Genomic DNA, 25935 nt, shown 5'->3' on the forward strand with positions numbered 1-25935 from the left:
AGGTATGTGCTGGAAATTCAGGTTGTGTGCAATACAAGCAGTTTGTGAGGCACTGGATGTCTGACCACTGGATGTCTAAGCAGTGGGGAATTTCACATATAGCTGTTTATCATCAGTGTATTGGTGAATTTTTTCCAGTGCTTAATTTGTAAAATAATAAGTACCAAGGCCCTCGTCAAGAGCCCACTGCAGTGTGCAACATTCATTGCTCCTGCCGGAGCTGCTTATGTCATATCAACACAACTAACAACCATCACATTCCAACAAGTGTGACAATTCGGACTATTCTTTGCCCCCAAAGCTATAAGAACTGCTTGGACAGAAGGTTTTAGTCATTTTTAATGTATATTATTTTGTTCTCATCACTTAATTAGACAGACACTGCCACCCTGTGGTAGACTGTCATTAGTGCTGATGTTGTCCATTAAATGTCTGTACCGAGCATCAAAGTGTCATATTAAGCACTGATTTTTACACTGGCATCAGTATAAATTCTTAAGGGGCACCATGTTGAGGTTTAAGGTGACAGGGGATAAGATGAAACCCTGGGGACTTCACAGCTGACAGGGATTCTCTCTGACCTGGAGGTACCCATGTAAATGAATTGGTATAGGTTTGAGAAGGGAGAGAACTAGTGAAGGACGTTTCCCTAAAATCTTATATGGGACTTCCGGGTGTGGATGAGGGTGGAGTGATCAATGGTATTGAAGACAGTAATGAGGTCCAGTAATAATGAGGTTATTAATAATAACCTTTATCTGTTGTCAGGAGGACATCATCTTTGATCTGAAACATATCTGTTTTCATGCTACAGTATGATCTGAAGCCAGACTGGTAGTTGTGAAGGTGATGGTTGGTGTTGATGTGATCTTGAAATTGTGTGTGTAGACTGCTTTTTCAATGCTTTTGCTGATGAAAGATAGATGAGTGATGGACTGGTAGTTGGATTAATCATAAGAGTCCACTGTGTGTTTCTTCATGGGTGGAAGGATCTGGCTTCTCCAAAGCAGGTGCCTTGTATGAGAGAAGCATTGAAGATGGTGAGTAAAGGTGAGAACTTCTCCAGATTGTTTTTTTTAAATTAAGGATTAGAGTAAGAAATTATCTTCCTAGATGTTTAATTTGAGTAGGAATGGTTGTGAGGATTGTGACAGACAGGGTTGAAAATATGACTACTGTGGAATGCAGCATTGCGGTGCAGGTGTTAAAAGGGCAGGTTTGGTGCTATTGTTGAGCTGGGGTGTTAGGTGAAGCACATGATGTGATCTTTCCTTGTATATTTCACTGTAGCAGTATTTCTAGCCTAAGGCTACCTCAGTAGGCCCAAACAGCTAAAGCCTTTGATAGTGTCTACTTTTGATGAGGATGCCTACATTCTAGGATAATTTTGGGGGTTGGCTGAAAGAGGGAGAAGGCAAGAAGTGATGATGCTTCCTGTAATAATGGAAACATCAGTGATGTTACTTCCTGTGGAGAGAGATGTAGGGGAATAATGTCTGTTTATCATGCTTCTTCTTTTAATGTTGGTTGTAAGAATTTGGTTTAGTAGTTGAGGGGGTGAGAGCCTCACTGTTGTAGTGTGCCCCTCACACTAATGTAAAACAGACACAGTAGTTGTATAAAAGAATCTTCTTTTATTGCCAGCTCCTACCACACAGAAAACAGGTCTGTCTGGTTCCACTGCTGCACCCTCAATGAACTGGAATGCTCTACAACTGTAATGAACGGGAACACTCAGTTGAACCAGACTATGTCATATTTAAACATTCCACCAGATACAAACCATAAGACATCTCCTTCCCTAGTAATAAATGAAAGAAGAAGAAAATTACAAACTTACAAATGAGTGATAATGAATGCAACTAACACAATCCCCCTTTGATTAAAATAAGTGAAAAGAAAATTAACCAAAAAGAAACTTAAAACTACTTTATCCAATGACAAAATCCTTTAACCATCCAGGTAATTCTCTTTTTCTTCTACCACCTTCAGAGCACTTCCTTACTTCCTTTGAAATCTTTCCCAACTTCATGGTACTTCCTCCATCCACATTACTAGCACACTCCTCCAATTCTGGCATGTCAGTCACACTGCAGTATCAACTGTCAATCTGGTAACTCAAGTATATCCTCTGACAAGAGGGGATCCATCATATCCCTCATCCCTGTATCTTCTCTCTGTTGCTCATTAGAACATAGCGCCACACCCTTCATAATCCACACTTTCCCACTTTCCAGTTTGACTGCAATACTTAGAATTTCCACTACTTTCTCAGATCAGTAAAAATGACTCTCAACCTTAGGTACCTTAACCAGTTTCCTGATCTGCATCCAATCACCTACCTCACTGTGTACCAATTTAACCTTATTGCAAGCATTATAGTATTCATTTATTTTGCTGTGTGTGTCCTCCAACCTATTCTTTACCAACTCCAGTGACCTTCTCTCAACTGTACTGTCACACAACGATTACGGTGTAAATTTACACCTGGGAATCATTCCTCTCATCATTACAAACAGAGACATACTTGTCAAATTATTTCTGGTCTCTCTGTAAGCCCACACTGCTTTTTATTGCAATCCTCCAATCACACTCTTTACTAATTGCACCCCGAATAACCCCCTTGATCACACGGTTAAATCTCCACACTGTGTCATTTCCATTGCGATAATAGAGAGTGGTGGTCTTATGCCTAACACCTACCCTTTCAAAATAGGTTTAAGGCATTTTAGAAAGAAACTGCACTCCATTATCACTCAGGAGTACAGCCGGAATCCCTTCAGGCCAAAATGTCACGTCCAAAAATTCCAACAGTGTGGCAGCGTCTGCCTTCCCCACTATGTCCACCATAGGCTATTTGGTGAACACATCTACCAATACAATCTCATACTCCTGTGCTTCACTAACCGGATCAAACAAACTCACTGCTACACTCTCCAAAGGTTGTTTGGGAATCAAACCCTCACTCATGGGTGGTTATAAGGTACTCAAAGTTTTATCTAAATACCACAATTCCATGAGGAACCTTTTCACTGCTTTATCAACTACAGGCCACCAAAATGACTCCTTTACAACTGCTTTGGTCCTCACTGTACCAAAACGGCCCTCATGACAAATATCCACAATTATGTCCTGCACCCCAAATGGAGGGATAATCTTGCAACCTCTAAAAACAATATCTCTGTCCACCCACAACTATGACCTAATCCCCAAAACAGTAAACACTCACCAGGGAAAAATTCCTTCTTAGGCCAACCATCAGACATGTACTTCAAAATCTTTTGCAAAATGTTATCCTCTTTCTGTTTTCCTTCCAATCATTCTGTTTGATAGCTGATAAACCAAACCAACTTTAAAATCATTCCAAGGTTCATTCTCACACATTTCTAAAGGGCATGCATGGCATTCTGGACAAACAATGTGCCACAAGGGTCTCCTTCCCTGGAACATATACAATGCTGTAAATGTAATTCTTCATTTGCATCAACAACCTCACAATTCTGGTTGATGCAGTAACACTCCCCTCCGTAGTCAGCAATTTAACTAAGGGCTTATGATCACACCAACTAACAATTGGTATACCCCCATATAAAATCACAAAAATGGTCAAGTGTCCATGCGCAAGCCAATGCTTCTTTTTCTATTATAGGATACCTCTCTTCTGCTGGATGGAAATAGAATGATACTCTAATTTCCCTCTGCATCCCTCTGTAAGAACTGACCCAAGGCCTTCATTACTGGCATTAGTCATCACATAGCTTCCCAAACTGGGGTCAAAACCACTCAAAGTAGGAACATTTTCTAGGTAGCCCTCAATGTAACAGATCTCCTCTTCACACAACAGATCCCATGTAAACTTCACATGCTTCTTAAGTAACTGCCTAATGTTGAACACATTTTCTGAAACATTGGGGATAAATTTAGCACAAACCTCTGTCCTCCCCAGGAATGACCTTACCTCATCCTTGTTAGTGGGAACCGGAGCCCCAGAGATAGCATTTATCAATGAAGGTTTAGGTTTAACCCCCCCTCCCTCCAATCACATTCCCAAATAAGTCTCACTCCTCTCTGCAAACTTTCATTTACTAAGCTTCACAGTAAAACCTTAGCTCTCCAGTATACATAACACTTTCTGCAAACTCTCATCATGCTTTGCTCTATTTTCCCCAAAGACCAAAATGTGGTTCTGGAAATACAGTACTCCACACTCCTTCCCAAACAAATAGTGCAAGAGCTGTTGAAAACCAGCTAACGCTAAATGCATACGCTAAAACTGAAAATACCTAAACAGCGTGATTAATGCAGTTATCTTCCTGGACATTGGTTTAAGAGAGACCTGATGATATGCGCTGGAGAGATCAATAGTTGAAAACCATGTGGTCCCCTTCAGACTTGACAACATCTTTGCAATCTTAGGCAAAGGAAATAGATTGGTAAGAATGGTATTGTTCACATGTTGAAAAACCACACAGAGAAGGATTTTGCCATTACCAACAGAGAACCACCAGAGAAATACAGTCAGAGCACTCCACAGGTTCAATAATAACCATTTCCTTCAATTTTTCCAATTTCTGCGATACCTCCTCATGTACCATTATTGGTACCATTCTCATTTTGTGAACTTTTGGAATAGCATCACTTTTGAGCACAATGTTGTGCTCAAATGCTTCTAGCAAACCTAGTTCTTTCTCAAAAACCTTTGGACATTTATTTGCCATCTCATCCCTACTGGGCTTCCATCATCCACTACCAATACTTTCTCCATGCTTTTCGGGTCCAGGACAATATGTAGGTTGCCTTGATCCTGCCATCCCAGGACAGATGGCCCTCTTTTAGCCATATATAGGGGGTTATTGTAACTTTGGAGGAGGTGTTAATCCGTCCCAAAAGTGACGGAAAAGTGACGGATTTACCACCAGCCGTATTACGAGTCCATTATATCCTATGGAACTCGTAATACGGCTGGTGGTATATCCGTCACTTTACCGTCACTTTTGGGACGGATTAACACTCCTCCATAGTTAGAATAACCCCCATAATCTGCCCCCTGACCTTCTGTCCTTAATGAAAAAGGATATCCATCTGAAACCTAAAATGTCAATCCTTTCTCTGGTAAAACCTTCAGGATTGATATCCGGTCGAGAAAGATGCATGCCATTTGTCTCTACAAATTTGTTCCTTTAAACCTCCTTGTTGAATATAGTAAATGATGATCCTGAATCTGCATAGATTTGTATGTAAACCACACCTATAGATATATTGCATTCAAGTTTACGTTGAGTGTGTTATTAAGAACAATTTTTTCTTGCAAATTCATTACACTGTGCAGCTTCGGAGACTCCTCATCTCCTTAACTCTCACATGAACTTCTCCCTTCATAAATGCATTTCACTTTGTATTTCTTCTTTTTGCACACCTTAGTATAGTGACCAATAGTACTACAACTACTGCAGTTCTGCTTAAGAGCTGGATATGTTTTGCTATATGCAAGGTGTTCCTTGCTGCCACAACAATAGCACTTCCTGTTGTTAGTTCCATGTTTATCTTTATTATCACTCTTTTTCTCATTCTCCACTTTGTGAGGCATCACTTTACAGACACAACTTTCCTTGTCCGATTGCTTCAATTCCGTGGCACATCTCCCTGATACTGCTGCTTTACGCACTTTCTCAACACCTCCTCCAGTGGTGAATCTCCTTTAACCCATAGTCGTTCTTGTATTGCCAGATTATTGGCAATAATTAAATCGTCATGGATGACACCAAACCTATAATCAATCACCAATTGTTTTAGCTCAGCTACGTAGTCATCAGCTGACTCACCTTTGTCCTGCTCAAGTTAGAAAAATGTGAATCTGGTAATTCCTACGCACACCTTAGGTACAAAATATTTATCCAAATCCAGTAGAGCAGCAATAAACACATTAACATCCCCACCAACTGTAGCTTTCACCATGCAATTATATGTTTTCAGGCCTACAGGACCCAAGGAATGCAAGATAATCCTCTTTTTCTGTTCCTCTGACATTCACTTTGATTCATCAGTTGCAGCAATGTAATTTTCAAAACATCCCTTCCATTCCACCCACTTCATGGAATGTTCGGATCCTGACATCCAAATGCATATGGGGGCTAATTGAAACATTCTGCTCTGGCATACTTTTGTTCCACAGAGGAATAGTACACCTTTTAAGAAGCACAACTGTATAAACCTCTGCCACCAGGCAGATGAACCACAAGCTGATGCTGTGTTGATAATGCAAATGTACTTGTGCCAACAAAGCACATAAAAGAATATCAGGGCAAAACCCTCACCTGTTTCTTGTTTGATAATGGTAGTCCTGTGAACACACTTAGCAAATGGCTAATAAAGTGCACCTGCCTAAATGTGTCAACAATGCCGCACTCATAGTCCTACTGCATGCCCAGCGCAGTTCTTCATGCTTTCAGGCCAACTCTGTCAGATTACATATAGGAAAATATTCAAAATGGCTATCTAGGGTCAGGCAGCATGAACCGACGCAAAATGAGCGTTGTAACAAGTGCCAGCACAGAGAGTGCAATGAGCGACATGCGAATTTAGATTCCAAAGTTCGTACAACAAGGAGATGGCGCCTGCAATACTCCACTCACCAAATGCTAACACCCGCTATCTGCTGCCTGAGCAAGATCCCAATGAATGCAGGTTTGAACAATGCACCAGCTCACTTTGACAGTGTCCAAGACATTCCTTTGCAAATTCTCACAATTCTCTGCGTTCTTAGCTTCTCCCAATCTGGTAGTCATGATAGAGTTTTTCCCCCTGTGAATGAGGTATTTTCCAGATTTCCGGCCAAAAGCTTTCCAATGCTCTGTCCAGCAACTCAATATTCACAAGGCTAAAAGTTCAATAAATCCACCAGAAGGTTCAGTTACCAGCTCATCACCAAATTGTTGTGGTGCGCCCATCACACTAATGGAACAAGGACACGGTAGTTGTAAAAGAGAATCTTCTTTTATTGTCAGCTCCTACCATACTGGAAATAGGTCTGTCTGGTTCCACTGCTGCAACCGTAATAAACCGGAACACTCTGCAACCGTAATGAACTGGAGCACTCAGTGGAACCATACCATGTCATACTTAAACATTCCACCATAACACCCACTCAAGTAATAAGCACAGTCTTGTCAAAGTGAACCATAAAAGTCACTAAATAAACCTGTATTTATACCTCTGGTAGCATGGCACAAAAGAAGTCAGGCTTAACTTACAGGCAATATGTAAAGTATTTATGCAACACTATAACAGTAAAAAGTGAAAACAACACACAAGAAAAATCTCAAACCAACATAGAAAAATAGAGTAGACTGCCACCAAAGTGACAAACATTCAATCATTAAAACCGGAGTTATGCATTTTACACGTTTTAGATAAAAACAGCACCTAGAAGCTCAAAGTTCCAACTGTGTTTATCTGGTTGTGCTGGACCAGGTTTAAGTCACAAGTTCAGGCCTACCATGATGGAGCATGTGCCAGATACAGGAACTGGGTTCATCCTGGTGTAGATTTTTACCTGCTCTGAGTCTACTTGGGGAGCTGCAGCGGACTTTGTGTTGGCAGTTGGCACGAGGAGACTGTTGACAGCAGAAGGAAACAGATCAGGCTTTGCAGATGGCCGCTGTTTGGCGCAAAGAGCTGGTCATCGCTGGAACTTCACGCTGGTGGCCGTCGCTGACTGTCACCATTGGCGCTTGATCTTGGAGCTGATGCGAAGAGTTGTTGCCTCTGGAGATTTGCGCAAGCTTGCATCGCAGACGGTCGAGAAGTGACCCAAGGAGTCAGTGTGCAGCCGTGAAATGCCCCAAATCCTCTGAATCTTTAGTGGAACTTAGCATTTGTAGTTGTGAGGCAGGAGTACTGTGATGTCAGCCAATGATCCAGAACCTGGAGGGGCACTTTTGGGGATCAGGTGTTACTCCATCAGAGGCCAGTAGCAGGGCTTAGTCAGGTTCAGTTGATGTTGGTCGGCTGGCAGGATGCAGGAGAGGCCACTGGAAGCTTGTTGTGCCCCTGTAGTTCAAACAGGAGGCCAGTCAACTGACCCTTGGAGTCACTCCTGGGGAGCCTGGGATCAATGAAAGCAAGCAAGCCCAATCTTCCTTCTTCATTCAGCAGGGCAGTTCTTCTTCCACAGGTCCAGGATTCTTCTAATGAAAGGGTTCTGAAGGTGCCACATTTACACTTGGTGCCAGCCTTTGTGTGGGAGACATCTCTGGCCTACTCCAAAACTGGTTTTGGTCATGTTTACCCTTTCCCTGGGTTTGGCTCCAAACTGTCTAGGGTGACAAAGGCATGGGCAGGCCTGGTATCAGTTTCCTTTGTTGTGCGCTGCAGGCAGGGCCCTTTGACGTGTAACCAGTACAGAGCACAACTACTTCCCAACCATTCTGTAGGAAGATCCACTCCCTCCAAACCTATGCCTCTTTTGTCTCAGTGTCTGAAAGGAATACAGAAAACACCACCAGGAAGCCATTTACAAAGGTGATCCTGAACACTGGCAAAATGCACATTTAGGTTAGCAGAAAAGGGCCAGCTTTCTAAAAGTGGAATTTTCAGAATAGTAACCTAAAATTCAACCTTACCATTAACGAGGATTTCAAATTACAATTCAAATAAGGGGAAGAAGCATTTCTCTATCTAATCCCAAACTGGAGTTAACACTTAGTAAGTGTAATAAGGTAAACTAGTGTTAGTGTATGGTAGAGTTAGCCTTACAACAGTGTAAAAAATGACTTTAGAAGTTTTTTCACTGTCAGGACATGTAAAACAAAAGTCCTACTTTTTAAATACCGAACACCCTGTCCTGTGAGCCTTTAGGGCCTAACGTAAGGGTGACCTGTAAGTAGGAAAACAGAAGGTTTAGGTGGGAAAACATGTATTTTGCCAGATCAACATGGTAGTTTAACACTGCACTACAGGCTGCAGTGGCAGGCCCGACATGCTCTACTTGCTACTGCAGTGGGTGGCATAATGGGTAGTGCTGCAGCTCACCAGTAGCATGTAATTTACAGGCCCTGAGTAAATGTAATAACATATTCTAGGGACGTACAAGTTAACTAAATGTACCAATCACATGTAGACCAATGTTACCATGTTGAGAAAGGAGAGCACAAGCACTTCACCAAAAAAAGTCCACAGAGGTCTATAAACCAACAAAAATGGGATACAAAAAAAGAAGGCTGAAATATTGTGTGACAGAAAAGGCCCAGACCCACAATGGTTTTGTCACGAAAGCAATGATGTCACTTCCTGAAGGAAAATATGCTTGGAAAAGCAATTATATTACTTTCTGTAAAGATGGACGCTGTGAACTTAAATGGTGCCCCTTCTTATGGCAATGAATACCAGGGAAAGAGGTCTAGCTGTATTGCTTCTTTTTTAAAGCTACTTTGTCAGGAAACCAGTGATGGCATGCTCTGCAGGCATGGATGCTATGAAAGGCAGTAATGTAATTTCCTGTGGAGATGGATGCTGGCAAATGAGGTCTGATGGTCTAGCTTATTTTAAAGATGAGTTTGGCTGGAAACAAGTTATGTCACTTCTTGTAGAGATGGATTCTGTTAGATGCAATAATGTCACTAAATGTAGACTTGAATACTCAAAAATGCAGTGATGTCAATTCATGTGGAAAGGGCTGCCTGAGACTCTATTGTCCAAACAGATTCCTTTGTTTTTTGTTTATTTCTGGATTTACGGAGGATTCCTGAGTCCCAAATGACAAAAGTGTTAGTACTTTAAAGTCTACTCAGTAACTATTTGGAATGCCTATATCGTGAACACTACTGAACAGATTTACACCAAACCACAAAAGCACACCTTCTAAACAAAGTTCAATATTCATGCTGTTTGGTGTAAATCTGTTCAGCGAACTGGGCAGTGGGCACAGGTAAGATTTCCCATGGGAGCTAAAACGGGAAAACATAATTGAAGAGGTGCTGCACTCTTTCTTCAGATGAGGTAGCTCAAAAGACATGTTCCCTGAATGCACAAAATGTAACATAGGTGACTAATAATGCCAAAAATAGGCATGCATCTAGCACACAACAATTTATTTTACTTGTGCTTAAATATATTGGGGCAGATTCAGATGGACCATTGAGAGTCCTCCTCTTGCCAAATCTAGAGTTGTTGGCCAGCCCCTCAGTGTGCTGTTAAGATTAGCAGGAACCACCTTCACAATGGTTTCTTTCAATAATGTAAAGGTTTGGATGATGGACGCCCATCAAACATTTCTACTTTATTTTTTATTTTTCAGAAACTAACTACCCAAGCAGGAGTTTGTTTTTGTAAAAATAAAAACTTGTGAACTCCAGATCTGGATGGTTTCTCAATAATGTAGGGATCATTTGTTTTTTTAACTGCGTCTCACTGCCAGTTTTTACCTGGTGGTGACAGACAGCAAAATAAACTCTAACGTATACGAAAAAGTGATGGCTGGAAAGCTTGAATTAATCCCAGCCATTCATAATTACTCTTTCCTCATCCTTGGTCTGTCGCTATTTTGCACACTCTGCCACCTCAGTTTGGGCCCAGCCATGTGCAAATCAGTCATAAGCCTGCTCCAATGAGAAAAGTCCAGCCCGAACTGCCAGAAAACAAAAGCAAGAGAAAGACATCTAATTAGCCACTCTAAATTGGGCCGGCCATCGAATTGCTACCCTCTGCTGGACCCTGCTCCATTGGAATATTAGAGGAGTTATCAGCGACAGAGCTGGAATAGGCTCCATGGTCGACATACTTAAAGTCCGCCCGTTTCTGGATTGAGCAGGAGGACTGTGAGTGTGGTGGAGAGGGTACTCTGTCACTTTTGTTACCGAGAACCCTCTCGGCCAAACTTTAAATCAGACCCATACATTTAAAGTATTCCCTGACTAAATTTTGCACATTTTATCACCATGAAAGTTAAATGTGATCCTGCAACAATTCAATCTCGACCCTATGGATCACATGCAGTTCTTGACAGCGTGTGCATTACCTACTGAAAATGAATAAACTCACTGATCTGTCTCCTAGGAATTAAATCTGTGACCTGAAGTTTACACAGTAGTCTGCATTGTACACATAAACCACACAAGCTACTGTGCCAGTTTCAAACGTGCAACCTGCTATAAAAATACCTAACTCTGCGAAGGATGTCTTAGCCCATTGATCTGTTACCAAGTGATTCACTTAGGTAGTCATTTAGCTATTTGGATAACTCAGCGAGTTAAGACCCCTACATTGAAAATGTGTGTGAAGGTCACAAATTCCAAAGTAATTGTGGAAATCTCAACGTTACATTCTTCAAAATTGAGATTGGTAATAATAATTATTATTATTTACAGCGCTTCTAAATGGCGAGAGTGTGTGTTTGTGTGTGTGTACATGCATGTTTGTGCATGTATGTGCTGGGAAAGGGGTTTCACTTTTTCACTTAGACAGTGCTTAAAGTCCAGACTTTGTTTAACTTAAAATAGATAATCCTACTGGTAGCCATCTCAACGCAATCAGCCCCTGATTCGGGCTGAGCTTAGAATTTGACCCTGGATAAGGAATGTGGTGGTGGGATGAGGATGCTACATAATAAGGGTGGGCGACGGAGCCTGCCTTATTAAATCGGGTCAGTTACTCATCTTCCTAATCCTCCTCTAACCTATTCTGCCCCAGCAGGAAACTAGTGTCTAGAGGCAAACCTGCAACACTCTCATAAACGTTTTTCCCCCATTCACTTCAATGGGTTTACCCTCTTAAACCTTTGGGGGTATATTCATAACTCCATATTTATATTTTGATGCTAGACCCGTCTAGCCTCAAAATATTGGAGTTAAAGTCATTTTCTGGATGTGTAAAACCACCTTGCGTGAATGAGATGCAAGGTAGGCGTTACCGTCCAAAAAATGACGCAAAGCCCCTAGCGCCTTATTTATCCTCCGTTGCAGAAATGGTGCACGGGGAAGGAAGGCCTAAATAATGGCGCTAAGCCTGCTTAGCGCCATTATTTAACGCCTGGGTCTGGTCAGGTCAGGTGTTAGGGGACCTGAGGGCCCATTTCCATTGTCAAACCCATGGAAAGAGCCCACAGGTGACCACCCCAAGCCCTGGGAACACCCACATCCACACCAGAGGGACACCAGAGGATGGGGCGACCCCATACCAGGTAAGTAGGGTAAGTAGGGGTAAGTACTTTAAAAAAATGTTTAAAGTGCCAGTGGGGACCCTGAAATGGGCCCCCCTACATAGCGCTGGGTGCAATGGCAATGCCCAGGGTACCATTGTCCCCTGTGCTGGCCATTGGGCGGTGGGCATGACTCTTGTCTTTTATAAGACAGGAGTCATGTGGTATGGATGGTTTTGCATCAGGAAATGATGCTAGGCAGGTTTAAGGCATATATTTACGACACCCAACTTATACTCTCCCTCACTAAGGACCCCGCCAGCGCCAAGACCAACCTACAAGAGGGTATGAAGGACGTTGCAGATTGGATGAGGCTCAGCCGCCTAAAGCTGAACTCTGAAAAAACGGAAGTCCTCATCCTCGGCAACACCCCGTCTGCCTGGGACGACTCCTGGTGGCCCACGGCCCTCGGCACCGCACCGGCCCCCACAGACCACGCCCGCAACCTCGGCTTCATCTTGGACCCTCTTCTCACCATGACCAAGCAAGTCAACGCCGTGTCCTCCGCTTGCTTCCTCACCCTCTGCATGCTCCACAAGATCTTCCACTGGATCCCCGCCGACACTAGAAAAACCGTGACCCACGCCCTCGTCACGAGCCGCCTGGACTACGGCAACACCCTCTACGCTGGAACCACAGCCAAATCGCCTGCAACGCATTCAAAACGCCTCGGCCCGCCTCATCCTCGACGTACCCCGCAACAGCCACATCTCCGCACACCGGAGACACCTGCATTGGCTCCCAGTCAGCAAAAGGATCACCTTTCGACTTCTCACACACGCACACAAAGCCCTCCACGACAAGGGACCGGAATACCTCAACCGACGCCTCAGCTTCTACGTCCCCACCCGCCTCCTCCGTTCCTCTGGCCTCGCACTCGCTTCCGTCCCTCGCATCCGCCGCTCCACGGCGGGTGGGAGATCTTTCTCCTTCCTGGCGGCCAGGACTTGGAACTCCCTCCCCACCAGCCTCAGGACCACCCAGGACCACTCCGCTTTGCGGAGACTCCTAAAGACCTGGCTTTTCGAGCAGCAGTAACCCCCTCTTTCCCCTAGCGCCTTGAGACCCGCACAGGTGAGTAGCGCGCTTTATAAATGTTAATGATTTGATTTGATTTGATTTAGCATCTTTTTTTGGTGCAAACTCTCCTTCCCCAATACCACCGCCACCCGGCTAACGTCATTTTCTAAGATGCTAGCTCACCCTTTGCACCAGCTTGCGGGATTCCATAACTATGGCGGCCAGCTGGCGCTCTGGAGTGACGCAAGCCGGCGCGATACTTTTTGACGCAAAACTGCATTTGCGCAGTTTTGCGTCAAAAACTATAAATGTAGGCCCTGGCTTTGCCCTAATTTGTGAGCCAGCAGGTTGACAGGAATGTATTTTTGTTCCCATTTTGACCCAACTCTCCCATGAGGAGACAGGGCAGGGGAGGGGTCAGGGCAGGACACGCTTTCACCATCTAGACATTATGGCCCATATATACCAACACATTTTCCCTTAGACACAGAATGGGAAAAAACCCTTGTAACATCAGGCCTTATATGCCTTACATTTGGGAAAGATCCAGAACAATGCATCCGGAACCACGGCTGCATTGTTCACACAAGCAGAATGGCACCTGCCTGAACAACACAAAGGCCTTTTTCTTTGCCTTAACCACGCATTTGCTGAACAACTCACATGCGTGGTTAATGCAGGGAAAAAGGAAGATCCATCGGGAGAGGACGCGGTTAGGTAAGTGGGGCTGGGGCAGGGTTGGAGGTTGTTTTTAGGGGTGGAGGCGGGGTGAAGGGGTTGGGATGGTTAGATCATTTTATTTTTAATAAGGTGCGTTGGTGGGGGGGATCGGTACTATGGTTTTTAGGGCGGGTGTGAGGGGTTGGTGTTATTTTGTTTTTAGGGGCGGGGTGGGGGGTCGGGTTAATTTTGTATTTAGGGCGGGTGGGGGTAATTATGTTCTTAGGGTGGGTGGGGTGGCAGGTTTTTAGGGGTGGGGGATGGGGTATTTTTGTATTTAGGGCGGATGGGGGTCGGGTCTCCAGGGGCGGGGTAGGGTTGGGATAATTTTGTATTTAGGATGGGTGGAGGGTGGGTTATTAGGGGTGAGGGTCAGGGTAATTTTGTATTTAGGGCCGGTGAGCGTGGGTTTTTAGGGGCGGGTGGGGGTGAGGTAATTTTGTATTCAGGGCAGACAGTGGGGTCGGGTTTTTAGGGGCAGTGGTGGGGGTGAGGTAATTTTGTATTCAGGGCAGGCAGTGGGGTCGGGTTTTTAGGGGCGGGGTGGGGGATCGGGATAATTTTGTTTTTAGGGGTTGGGTTTTATTTTTGGGGTGGGGGTCAGTTTTAGGGCTCAGGGTGAGTGGGGGTATTGGGGTAGTTTTTAAGGGGGGGTTGGAGTACTTCTGTTTTTAGGGTGGAGGGTGGCAGCAACAACCACATATGCTGTTTTCACACATGCCTTTACTAGGCATGCCTTTACAACAAAAAATCGTTGTAAAGGCATGCGTGGTAAAGGCATGCGTGGAAACAACGCAGTTGTTTTTACGACCGTGTTGTTCAGGCATGCGTGGTTGTTGCATGCGTGGTTCCATCATAAACCCTTACAGTTACATTGCTTTCTCTCTTTTCTTCCGACACTTCTCACATTTTTCACGTATGAAGATCTTAGGGAAATTCTCTGTATTTCTTTTTATGGATTGGGTTGGTAGAAGGTGTGGTGCTGAAGGGAGCACTTCCTCTGTCAGAGGGTTCATGAATCTTGTTAGCAAGCTAATGCCGTCTATCACGACTCCGCCATACATGCCCAGGGACCTAGCTTCAGGGAGGTATATTTGTAGTGTTACACCACCCTAAAACATGTATTCTGTAGTGAATAGTTGGGTGTAAGTGCTTTAAGTCGGGTAATATGAAGTGTCTGTTGGATTTCACTTGGTATTTATCCATTCCCACACTGACAACAAAAAACACACAGACACTCTCTCCCGTCTATGTTTTAAACACGTACACGATCTTTGAAAAATATTGCGTACTAAGTAGCCCTAAAAATGAGCACTGCTCGCCCTTTTCACTGCTCCTTAAGCCCTCATGTCCTGCTTCTCATAAAATGTGTTTTACCAAATGTCCCAGCATAATTGTTGGGAAATCTGAAACTCACACCCAACCAGTCATACTGATCAAGCTACATCCCTATTCGTGCCCCACACCTGATTCAAGGGGAAACTCCTGTGTTTTAAATCGCTTTATTATAGCTTTCTCTTGCCTGCAATTACCCACATTTAAGTGCAAGTAAATAGAGAAAATAAGCTCCCCCCCATTTACTTTTGAAACCCTCCAACTTTCATCACTTACAAATGTTGGCCTGTATGCCTCATGGGGCGGGAGGCACGCCAGGCATAACTGAAAACACGTCCACTGACCTCTCTGTAAGGGAGCCTCCAGATGCTCGCCTGTCAGAGAGGGTGTTTTTGATTTTGTGCATAATACAAAAGGTTCGGATTTCTGAATTTCCTCGTTGTCAAATGTGAGTTTTTGGCTCTTTAGCAAAGGATCAACGCTGATATATATTTTGCCTTTCTAAAAGTCTGTCGCTATGGCTTTGAAATATTGCCTGGCCAGCACACAAAGCAGTGGAACATGGGTTTTCCATTCAAAGCTCCCGGAAGATGATTGAACTGCGAGTTTCAGATTCCGGTGCCAAGTAACAGAAGGCCTCAAAATCATTGTGGTGATGGTAAGAGGAATATAACATTCAATTACACGCCTGTAGCATATGCCATTCAGGTAGCAGCAAAGAAGCAGGATTTTGTGACTTAAAGCAGAGAGCGAATCGTCTCGCACGTATAAAGAATTAATCGTTAAAGATCTCTGCGAGACAATACAGCCAGCTGCAATTTCTGACCGGCAAATGGCAGGTATATTTTCTTAGGTTAACTCACAAACCTTTCACCATAGAGACTGATTTTCACAAAGGTCCATGCCCACTTAAGTGTGCACAAGAGCACTGAGCGATCATTAGTTAGACGTGTTCGACCGGATCACAAAATATTTTTAATTGGAGCTATCACTTGTGGTTGGTGTTCAGGGTGAACTTGGTGCAAGTATCTTTCACCATCCTGTTAGGAGAGCAGATTAGTAGAGGTGGCGATGTGTGACAGGACAGTGGTGCATAATTCTTGCCTTGCACATTGCTGTTGTGGTGAGGTGTGTTGTTGTTTTTGTGCTGTTGTGTTATTATGCTGTGTTTTTGCTGTGGTGTACTATGGTTGTTGTGTTGCCATCTGTTTTGATTGCATTGTTGTGCTGTGCCCTGTTTTTAATTGTTTGTTGTTATTTTTCTTCAAGTTATGTTTTTGTGTTGTATTTTCTTGTGCTCTATTGCTGGAGCGCCTGCAGAGGTCTTCTTCCTGCCTTGTGTTCAGAAACCACAAGCGCTCTGGTGAGACATCATCATACCTTATCCCACCAACAGGAAGTCAAATGGATCTTTGGACTCAGTGAAGAGTGTGGAAGTCAGATTAATTCAACACAAATCAATAATATGAAACTTATATACAAGTATGGACACCAGAAATGAAACACAATGTCAAAACTCCATGAATAAAGTTTCAAAGCTTTATCACATTCCCGAAATCAATATAACGTATATGGTAAGCAAAACTATGTTATAAACATACATGAAAATCATTGGCACACCAAAACGTTCAAAGAGATTAAGCCTGACTAACATCAATACTGTTAAACATTCCAAGAGAATATCACACATTAGCAAAACTATAATATGGACATTAATTCCAGATTTCAAAACAGAGGATGGTGACATCAGTAAGTCATCAAAATTCAAGTTAACAATCAGTTTTCAGGGCTGGGCCATCCTTATCACTAATGCAAATTCAGACTTGCATGTGTGGGGACGGACTAACACATTCAGACAAAACAAAAGAGGAGACAAAAATAATTTGGAAAAATCATCTAACTAGGGTAATTCAGTATAAAAATACACTGGTGTAATTATCCAAGCTGAAAAGGAAACAAGAAACCACATTATGAATTATACCTCTCCTCATGAGACAGCAGGCAGGAAAGGTTCATCAAGCAGAGCGTTACCCATTTGCAACATCAATAAACAGCAGCATCAGTACAGTGCAGAACATGGGCTGCACATAGGAAAAGTTAGCAGTTCAGAATTGTTTGTATATATGAGTACTGAACAGCATACGTAAGTAGGGCAATTAGAACTAAGAGGAAACTCATAACATAAAATAATTATGGCAGGAGACTTGGAAAGGGACAAGATGTGACAGCATGAACACCCAAGAAGAACCCTCAGGCTTCAACAGACAGCAGCTGACAAACTAAAACTTTCAAAAGTCTCTCCCTACCTAGAAATGCCACTGGTGTCCGATTGGTCATACAGATGGGCTCATCTTGCACACAACAACCAATATCCAATTGTAGCCGCTGACACCATTATGTTTGCAGCTATTCTGCATTTTCTCAGGGAAAAATGTGTAGTCAACTCGATTAATTCATACAGTTCCGTCAAAATATAATACTTATTATTAACTGCAACTTTGGGATCCTTTCTCACAGTACACAGCATGAGTTAAACAATTCTCATATGAGTTTCAATAATTCTTCCTGTTGTTCGTCAGCTAATACAAATATTGTTACATCTGTTATTTATCAGGCCATGTTCTCTGATTTTAATAAAATAGAACATTTGCCAAAACATCAGCAAATTAGGAATTAATTCAGGTCAGAGGGAACAGAATGAATTTGTATTTCTTCACTACTACTGCAAAATGAATCTTCAGGCCTAGTCTAGCTAAGAAAACCTAAATACTTATTAATGCAATGAATACACAGAAATCCTTTTGCACACCTTACAATTTAAATCACATATGCAAAGCAAATTATTTAATTACAAACACTATTCATGACATTAGAAACAAATTGAAACATGCATTTATTTTTCTGCACACATGTAACTTGCATTAATAAAATAATTTAATCAATATAAGTATGAATAACTCATGTTAATATATTTCATTCTAATATACATCTAATAATACTTTTAATATTAATTCATGTCAGTAGCTCACTCGACTATGAATGCACAACACCTTTTTTATGGCAAAACACGTCAAATACGAACAGAGGCCACTTTGTCCATCATAAATCTAACATGCACATTTTGCATCTTGTGTTAATTTCTCTGGTAGGCCTTTAAATGAAGGTTTGTAAGTTGCCATATGGTAACTTCTATGCCACTAATGTATTAGCAAAATGTGATCTCTATCACTATAATTACTTTAGAGATGTTGACAAATGTTGGCCACCTGTCCAGACAAAGTAGCAAATATCTTTTAAGTTTCAATGACAAACACCCATTTTCCCTATCTAAAATACGGCTGCTCCAACTCTTTAACTGTTTAAGACAGCAATCAGCCAATACGTGTGGTTACAGAGTGGGCTTATGTTAGCACTTTCAGGTGAAGTAATCAGGGAAGGAAAAAAAGAGCAGACCTCACCTAAAGGCTTCTTCGCTTTTCACAACAGAGTCTGCAGTCCCACCTTCATGCCCAGTATCCACCAAATGGCAGTGTTCAGGATGGCTAAACAGCAGCTCCATGCTAATCAAAAGGTCTAATAAAATAACTAAAATCTCTCCTCTTCCCTCATTTCATTGTCCTGGTGTCTTCCCTCCAGAGCCACAAATGTGAACATTACGGGGGATAGTTATACTCTGTTTGCGCCGAATTTGCTTCAAAGGTTTTGACGCAAATTTGGCGCAAACCTAACACCATATTTATACTTTGACGCCTGACCCTGCGAATGCCAAAATTCAGCCATGTGCGTCATTTTCTGGATGCGTGACATGCAAGGTAGGCGTTCCCCTCCAAATAAATGACTTAAACACCCGTGCGCCATATTTATCCAACCGGGCAAAAATTACGCACGGCTGGGAGGCCGAGTCGGAAAATGGTGCACAGCCGGATTTGAGTAAAAAAATAACGCCTGGGTCAGGGCAGGTGTTAAAATGGGGCAAACACACCTGTACTTAAGGAAAACACACAGAAGCAACATCAGAGCTCCAAAAGGAAGACATGGAGGTGCTATTCATCCAGCATGCATGAAGACGCAGAACACAGGACCAACACCAGCAGCTTCCACAACACCAACAGGGACCCCAAAGGCAACGCAGAAGGCAGGAGAGGATATTCCGGACCAGGACAACCCTTCTGGGCCTCAGGGAACATGACATCATCCAAAGGTACAGACTAAACTGGCAAGCCATACAGCAGCTGCTGCACCACATTAAGCCACAGTTGGTACCCAGCATGCAGACACCCCACATCATTCCACCAGAGACCAAGCTGCTAGCTGTCCTCCACATGTTGGCAAGTGGCTCTTTTCCAACCACTGGTGCCCTGGTTGCCGGGATCTCACAGCCCTCATTCTCTGCCTTACTACCCAAGGTACTGGATGCCATCATCTCTCTCACACCACGCCACATCAGCTTCCCCAACACACAGCTGAAGCAGCAGGAGACCAAACAGGGCTTCTACCAAATCAACGGCTTCCCACACGTGCTTGGTGCCATTGACTGCACACGTGTACGTATTTTGCCACCTGCTGCAACCCAGCATCTATACTGCAACAGGAAGCACACACACTCCATCAATGTGCAGACCATTGTGGATCACTGGGGACTGATCACCAACATCGTGGCAAAGTATCCTGGGAGTGTACATGATTCATTCATCTTCCGCCACTGCATCATCAATCAACACTTCCAGGATGGACGATATGGCAATGGCCTACTTGTTGGTAAGTACAGAAACCTACTTATATACACACAGCACCCCTGTAGGAAACAAAACACATACACCACTACATTGACACGTGGCCAGGAAGACACTGAGCTTGTGACACTGCTAGTCATGTTTAATATCCTGACCCAATGGGATACACACCTAGGGACAAATGACAGATGCAAATAACAACAGATGCCACTCCAGAGACACAGGGGACCAATTTAACACCACACAGTGACAATGACGTGGCCTTAACTGGCAGTACAACTTGAAAGATGAATCTTCCAACATCACATCAATAACACTCAATCACACACCCTTCCAACCAATACGTACTGTGTAAGGTGTGTAATGTGTTTCGCTGAAGGTCAAACACCATGAGACACATAGCATGATGATGATGACTCTAATGAATGGGACATGGAATCATTGAGGCTGTACCAACATCTCATATCACTCCTGGGGTGACTTGCCCACTACCAATAAGAAAGTGGACTGTGCTAAGAACACATATTGATGTGACAATATTGCAAAGTGCACATTGCTACACATACGGATTGAGACAATTACACATATACACAACAGATATACAGGCATATGGTCCTTCTGACAATTAAACCTTCACCCCCACAACCAAGTTAGCCACATTATGTGGACCAGGTTCAGTAGTGTAGATACACATTTGAACATGAGCCAACTTGGTGAGGGCACAAAAATAGGTTTGCATACAACTTGTCACACATGGGATATTTGTGCATTGTCAATTGTCAACACTTCAGTGCTGCCAACTTATGGAGATGTGTTGTACATTGTCACCTAGCCAAATCAAAGGCCCTTACTGTTGTTTAACAAATTCTATTGCATATGTTGAATTGGATGGTACGTTCAGGCCATATAGATGTAACCGTGTTACCACCACTGTGGAATTGATTCTGTGTGTAGAAGTATCATGTCACCCCCAGAGAAGACACATGAACACCTCTTTCACATGACATAATGCATGGGAGTACACAATGTACTGCAAATGTACAAAAAATCCGCTGATATCCGGTCAATCAGCCAAACACCAGTTCAGATAATGAAACAACCCAATGCTGATGGTACATCCTAGAAGCCTAGGATTCCACACAATAACACAAACACAGATGAGTCACAGACAACACAAGATAACAACTGCCATGCAAAGTGATAATCATGGTGCAAGCTACATCTAAAAAGTTTCACTCATTTTCTCTTTCAGCTGATCACGGGTACGGGATCCAGACATAGATCATGACCCCATTTGCAAACCCAAGCACTGCATCAGAGCTTGCCTATACTGAGGCACATCGAGGACACGCACCATAGTAGAGAGGACTTTTGGCATCCTGAAGTCAAGATTCAGGTGCCTCGACATCACCAGAGGCAGCCTCTTATATTCACCGGAAATGGTCTGCAAGATCATTCTGACCTGTGCCATTCTGCACAACATATGTGTAAGGAGGAATATTCCCCTCTATGAACCAGACCCACAAATGTCTGAAGAGGAGGAAGAGGAGGATGCTGTCCATCGACATGAGGGGGACCATCCAAACACTGCAGCAGGATTGCGTCGGAGACAACACATTGTACAAAACTTCTTTTAACTATATTCACCATCACCACTTTCTTATCAGATGTCATTAAACACCTCATTTAATCACTAAGGGGGTCATTCTGACCCCCGCCGGCGGCGGATGCCGCCGGCCTGGCGGGAACCGCCAGAAGACCGTACCGCGGTCAAAAGACCGTACCGCGGTCAAAAGACCGCGGCGGTCATTCTGAGTTTCCCGCTGGGCTGGCAGGCGACCGCCAGAAGGCCGCCCGCCCGCCCAGCGGAAAATCCCCTTCCACGAGGATGCCGGCTCCAAATGGAGCCGGCGGAGTGGAAGGGGTGCGACGGGTGCAGTTGCACCCGTCGCGATTTTCAGTGTCTGCCACGCAGACACTGAAAATCTATGTGGGGCCCTGTTAGGGGGCCCCTGCACTGCCCATGCCAGCGGCATGGGCACTGCAGGGGCCCCCAGGGGCCCCACGACACCCGTTCCCGCCAGCCAGGTTCTGGCGGTGAAAACCGCCAGAACCAGGCTGGCGGGAAGGGGGTCGGAATCCCCATGGCGGCGCTGCTTGCAGCGCCGCCGTGGAGGATTCCCTGGGGCAGCGGGAAGCCGTCGAGAAACCGCCGGCTTCCCTTTTCTGACCGCGGCTTTACCGCCGCGGTCAGAATGCCCCCGGAAGCACCGCCAGCCTGTTGGCGGTGCTTCCACGGTCGTTGGCCCTGGCGGTCCATGACCGCCAGGGTCAGAATGACCCCCTAAATCATGATCTGGGTAATTATTTATGCATCACACGATCCCTAGGAATCACAACCACAGTTTAGCCTCATGGAGGAGTGCAGTAATACAGATTAGGATACTGAAAGAAGCCACATCCCATTTGTTGGGTATGAATGTACACCCAACTTCACACACAGTGTAAATGACATATATCGTGTTCATTTCCCATTTGAAGGGCAATATCAGAGTAGCACAGCTATGGCACACATCCATGTTGGCAACATGGTTCATCGCAGTGTGACATCAGCTATCTCTGCAAGGAGCATGTGTGACAAGAAGTCCATGTAAGCTACAAATGGATAGCACGAGTGCCCCAAGTATGACAAGCATTGCCCACAAGACATGCCCTGTGCATGCCATCCCAGGTTATACGTCCTGCCACAGGCATGTATTCAGTCTCTCTCCACCCTTCTCTAGGTGGCCCTGTAACTGGACTATTTGTACCCTGATAATCCTTCATCTACACACACCCAGACTCACATTCTGACTCCAGTGTGCTTCCCTCTTTAGTATGGCATGCCATCTGTCTGTATGGACTTCAGGTCCAAAAATGCACTGTCTGGTAGTCTGTAGGACCTGTAATCACCTGTCCATTGCTTCCCAAGTGAAAGGTACTGTTGGCCCTTTGAACTGGATTCACACCTACAGGACTTGTGAGAGACGGAAGCTGCACACACCTGTGAGCACCTCCATCCAGACCAGACATTTGACCCTGCACTGCCATTGCTGCTGCCTGGAACTGCTTAGAAGCTGCCATTTTATGTATATCCTTGTTGTGCATTGCCGTATAAAACACTTGTGTAACACAGCCCTTGGGCTATTGTGTAACGCTGCAGCCCACAGCACAAATCCAGTTTTCATTTTCCACTGTGTAGTTCAGGCTTTTCCCAGTCTGAGTCTGCTCACTGTGTTCATGTTAGTTCCTGACAGAGCCAGTGTCTTGTTAGCCTGATTGTTTCCTGTCTTTGTGTTACCATAGAGGTTCCCTGTGGCTACATTTCTCTCATAGTTGCTTTCCATGCCCTCACTTTCCTCCTGGGGTATTGTGTCCGGTAGGTCTACGATGAATCCACAAATATATTGTATAGTTTATTCAGTTTACATATGGCATCAAGGTCTGGGACATGTATTCAAATAGCCTAATACCGGCCCTATCCCTTGCCTGTGTTTCATGTATGCATGAGTGACAAACAGTGACAGTGTACTATGGCTGTATGCATGGATTGGGTATGGTGCCTCCAGCACAACAAGCAACGTTTGCTAATGTGCATGAAAGGACAAAACATGTTTGTGCCCTCACAGTCCACACACAGATTCACATCTGTTAATGCAGAGAATGGCTCCACAGACTCAAGAGTAGACATGCACGTAACAGTGGCAACATGGAGGACAATAATGACACAGGGTACACATGGCCACACACTTGCACTGGACACCTTTGTGCAATCAACCACTGAAAATATGTGAACACATGCAACTTGGTCTGCTGGTCCTCCAATGCCACACAAGAAACATAGGTCATATATATGACTCAAACTGTGGCGTGACATTACAGTTTTGGATTCTTTTTGCGACTCTGTGTCACATACACTGTACCTACATAGCATTTTCAAATGACTGACTCATGGGTAATATGCAAACAAGTGACCATGATGTGGTATCCAACATTCCTGTACATGTGATGGCTTACTCATTGCCATTATCAACCGTCCTCTATCTATCCTGTGCATAGTTTGTCATGGGAGATGTATTGTCCCAAAAGTCAGTGCAGTTCACAAAGCATTAGATGTGACGTGTATGACAAACACATATCCGGACTCATTTCTACACTGAATAGCATCTGATGTTTATCCACATTTACAACACATGCATACAAGCACATTAATGAAAGCACGTCTTGTGTCATTCACACCGAGGGCCAACAACAATTGAAATAGCCAATTCACAGACATTAACACACAGACAATGAGTCAATGTATAAAGTTGTGTAGCCTTTCCATCCTCTATTGAAGCACAACCTGCTCAAACTGGGTAATACTAATTTTTATTCAAAAAGTTTGGGTATCGATTGCGTCAGTGAAGACTGCTCATCCAGTACAACAACATGAGTATTTAGGTCCGCAGTAGTGTAGTCTGCCACACGTGCCCAAACACTGGAACACACAATGCAGGTGCAAACAGCCTATCTCTGTACAGTTACAGCTTTCATGTATGTTAAAAATGAGAGAAATGACACAAACAGAGTAAAAGACAGATATTTTGACGCAAATGCGTCAAAAAAGATGCATATGCGTCAAAATTTGCCACATATGCGTTGAAAAATGATGCTCACAGCCATTATGCATCCATTGGCCCAGAGCGGTAATTCCTACACTGTACTCCATGAAATTGGTTACCAAAGAAAATTATTTGGAACTATGAATGTGGGGGATTTTTTAAGCATTTGCGTAAAAGCAAATTGACGCGCAGCCCGTAAGTGTCATAAAATTTTGGTGCATCATAATAAACACGCACCGCATTTGAGGCAGGAAGTGATGTAATAGGATATCCTGTTTACAGAAATGGTACAGTGGGTGTACTTTCACTTTCACTTTGCAGTCTGTGATTTTTCTAGACTGTGTGGCTGTGCTGAGAGTTTTGTCTGTCCAAATTGTGCTTTTGTCTCCTGTGTGCCATCCTATTTGTCATCTGTTTTATTTGTAATTGTCTCAGTTGTTCATTGTAAGTGTGTTTTGGTCATATTTGGTGTCTAATTTTGTCTTTGTACTGTTGGGAGTGTGTAGTGGGTATTGTTAGTTTGGGGATAGTTGAGCTGTTTGTGGTTTACTTAACTTTAATTTTCCTCCCTCCTTTCCCTGTATTTTCCGCTGTACCCTTTCCTATTACTATTATTTTGGTCATGTTGGGTAGGCCATGTCTGGAGAGAATGGGTGAGGATGAGTTGGGGGCATTCATTTGGTTGGTGTGCCACTTCCTCCCCCTGATCATTGAGGCAGGTGGCAGGGTGATACAGGGGTATCACACGGAGACGTGGAGGCTCAGGTGGTCCAAGGTGCTGTATCATCTGCGGAGAATTTTCAACACACCACGCAACGACCACCAACTTAAGCATCGCTGGGCTGACCTTGTTGCCAGAGAGCAAGACCTGCTGGACCACCTGGGTGTTGTGATTGGTGACCCTGTTGGTGAGAACAATTCAGAGTATTGTGCACATTTAAATGCTCTGTAGTGACAGTAGCAGATTTGTTGATATGCTGCAGGCAATGTTTTTGAACATGTGGAATGCAAGTTAAACATACAGTGGCCCTGAGTTATACAATACTTGCTACACATTACTGTCATTTGTTGAAACAACAGCTGCACAAACTTACAAAACACAACTTGCTCTTGTAAATTAGTGCTGCTTTCATGTCAATAGATGAATGAAATGCGGCTCAAACATATGTTTTATCCATGGTCTGTGAGTGTACCAGGAAAGAGATGTATTTCACAAGCTAAAGCAAGGAATTAATGTGGTCCCCAATTATTTGGAATACATGTCTGAACTGTATTCCGGGACATACGTACA

This window comes from Pleurodeles waltl, chromosome 2_2, assembly GCF_031143425.1.
Source record: "Pleurodeles waltl isolate 20211129_DDA chromosome 2_2, aPleWal1.hap1.20221129, whole genome shotgun sequence".
In the NCBI taxonomy this organism is placed as follows: domain Eukaryota; kingdom Metazoa; phylum Chordata; class Amphibia; order Caudata; family Salamandridae; genus Pleurodeles; species Pleurodeles waltl.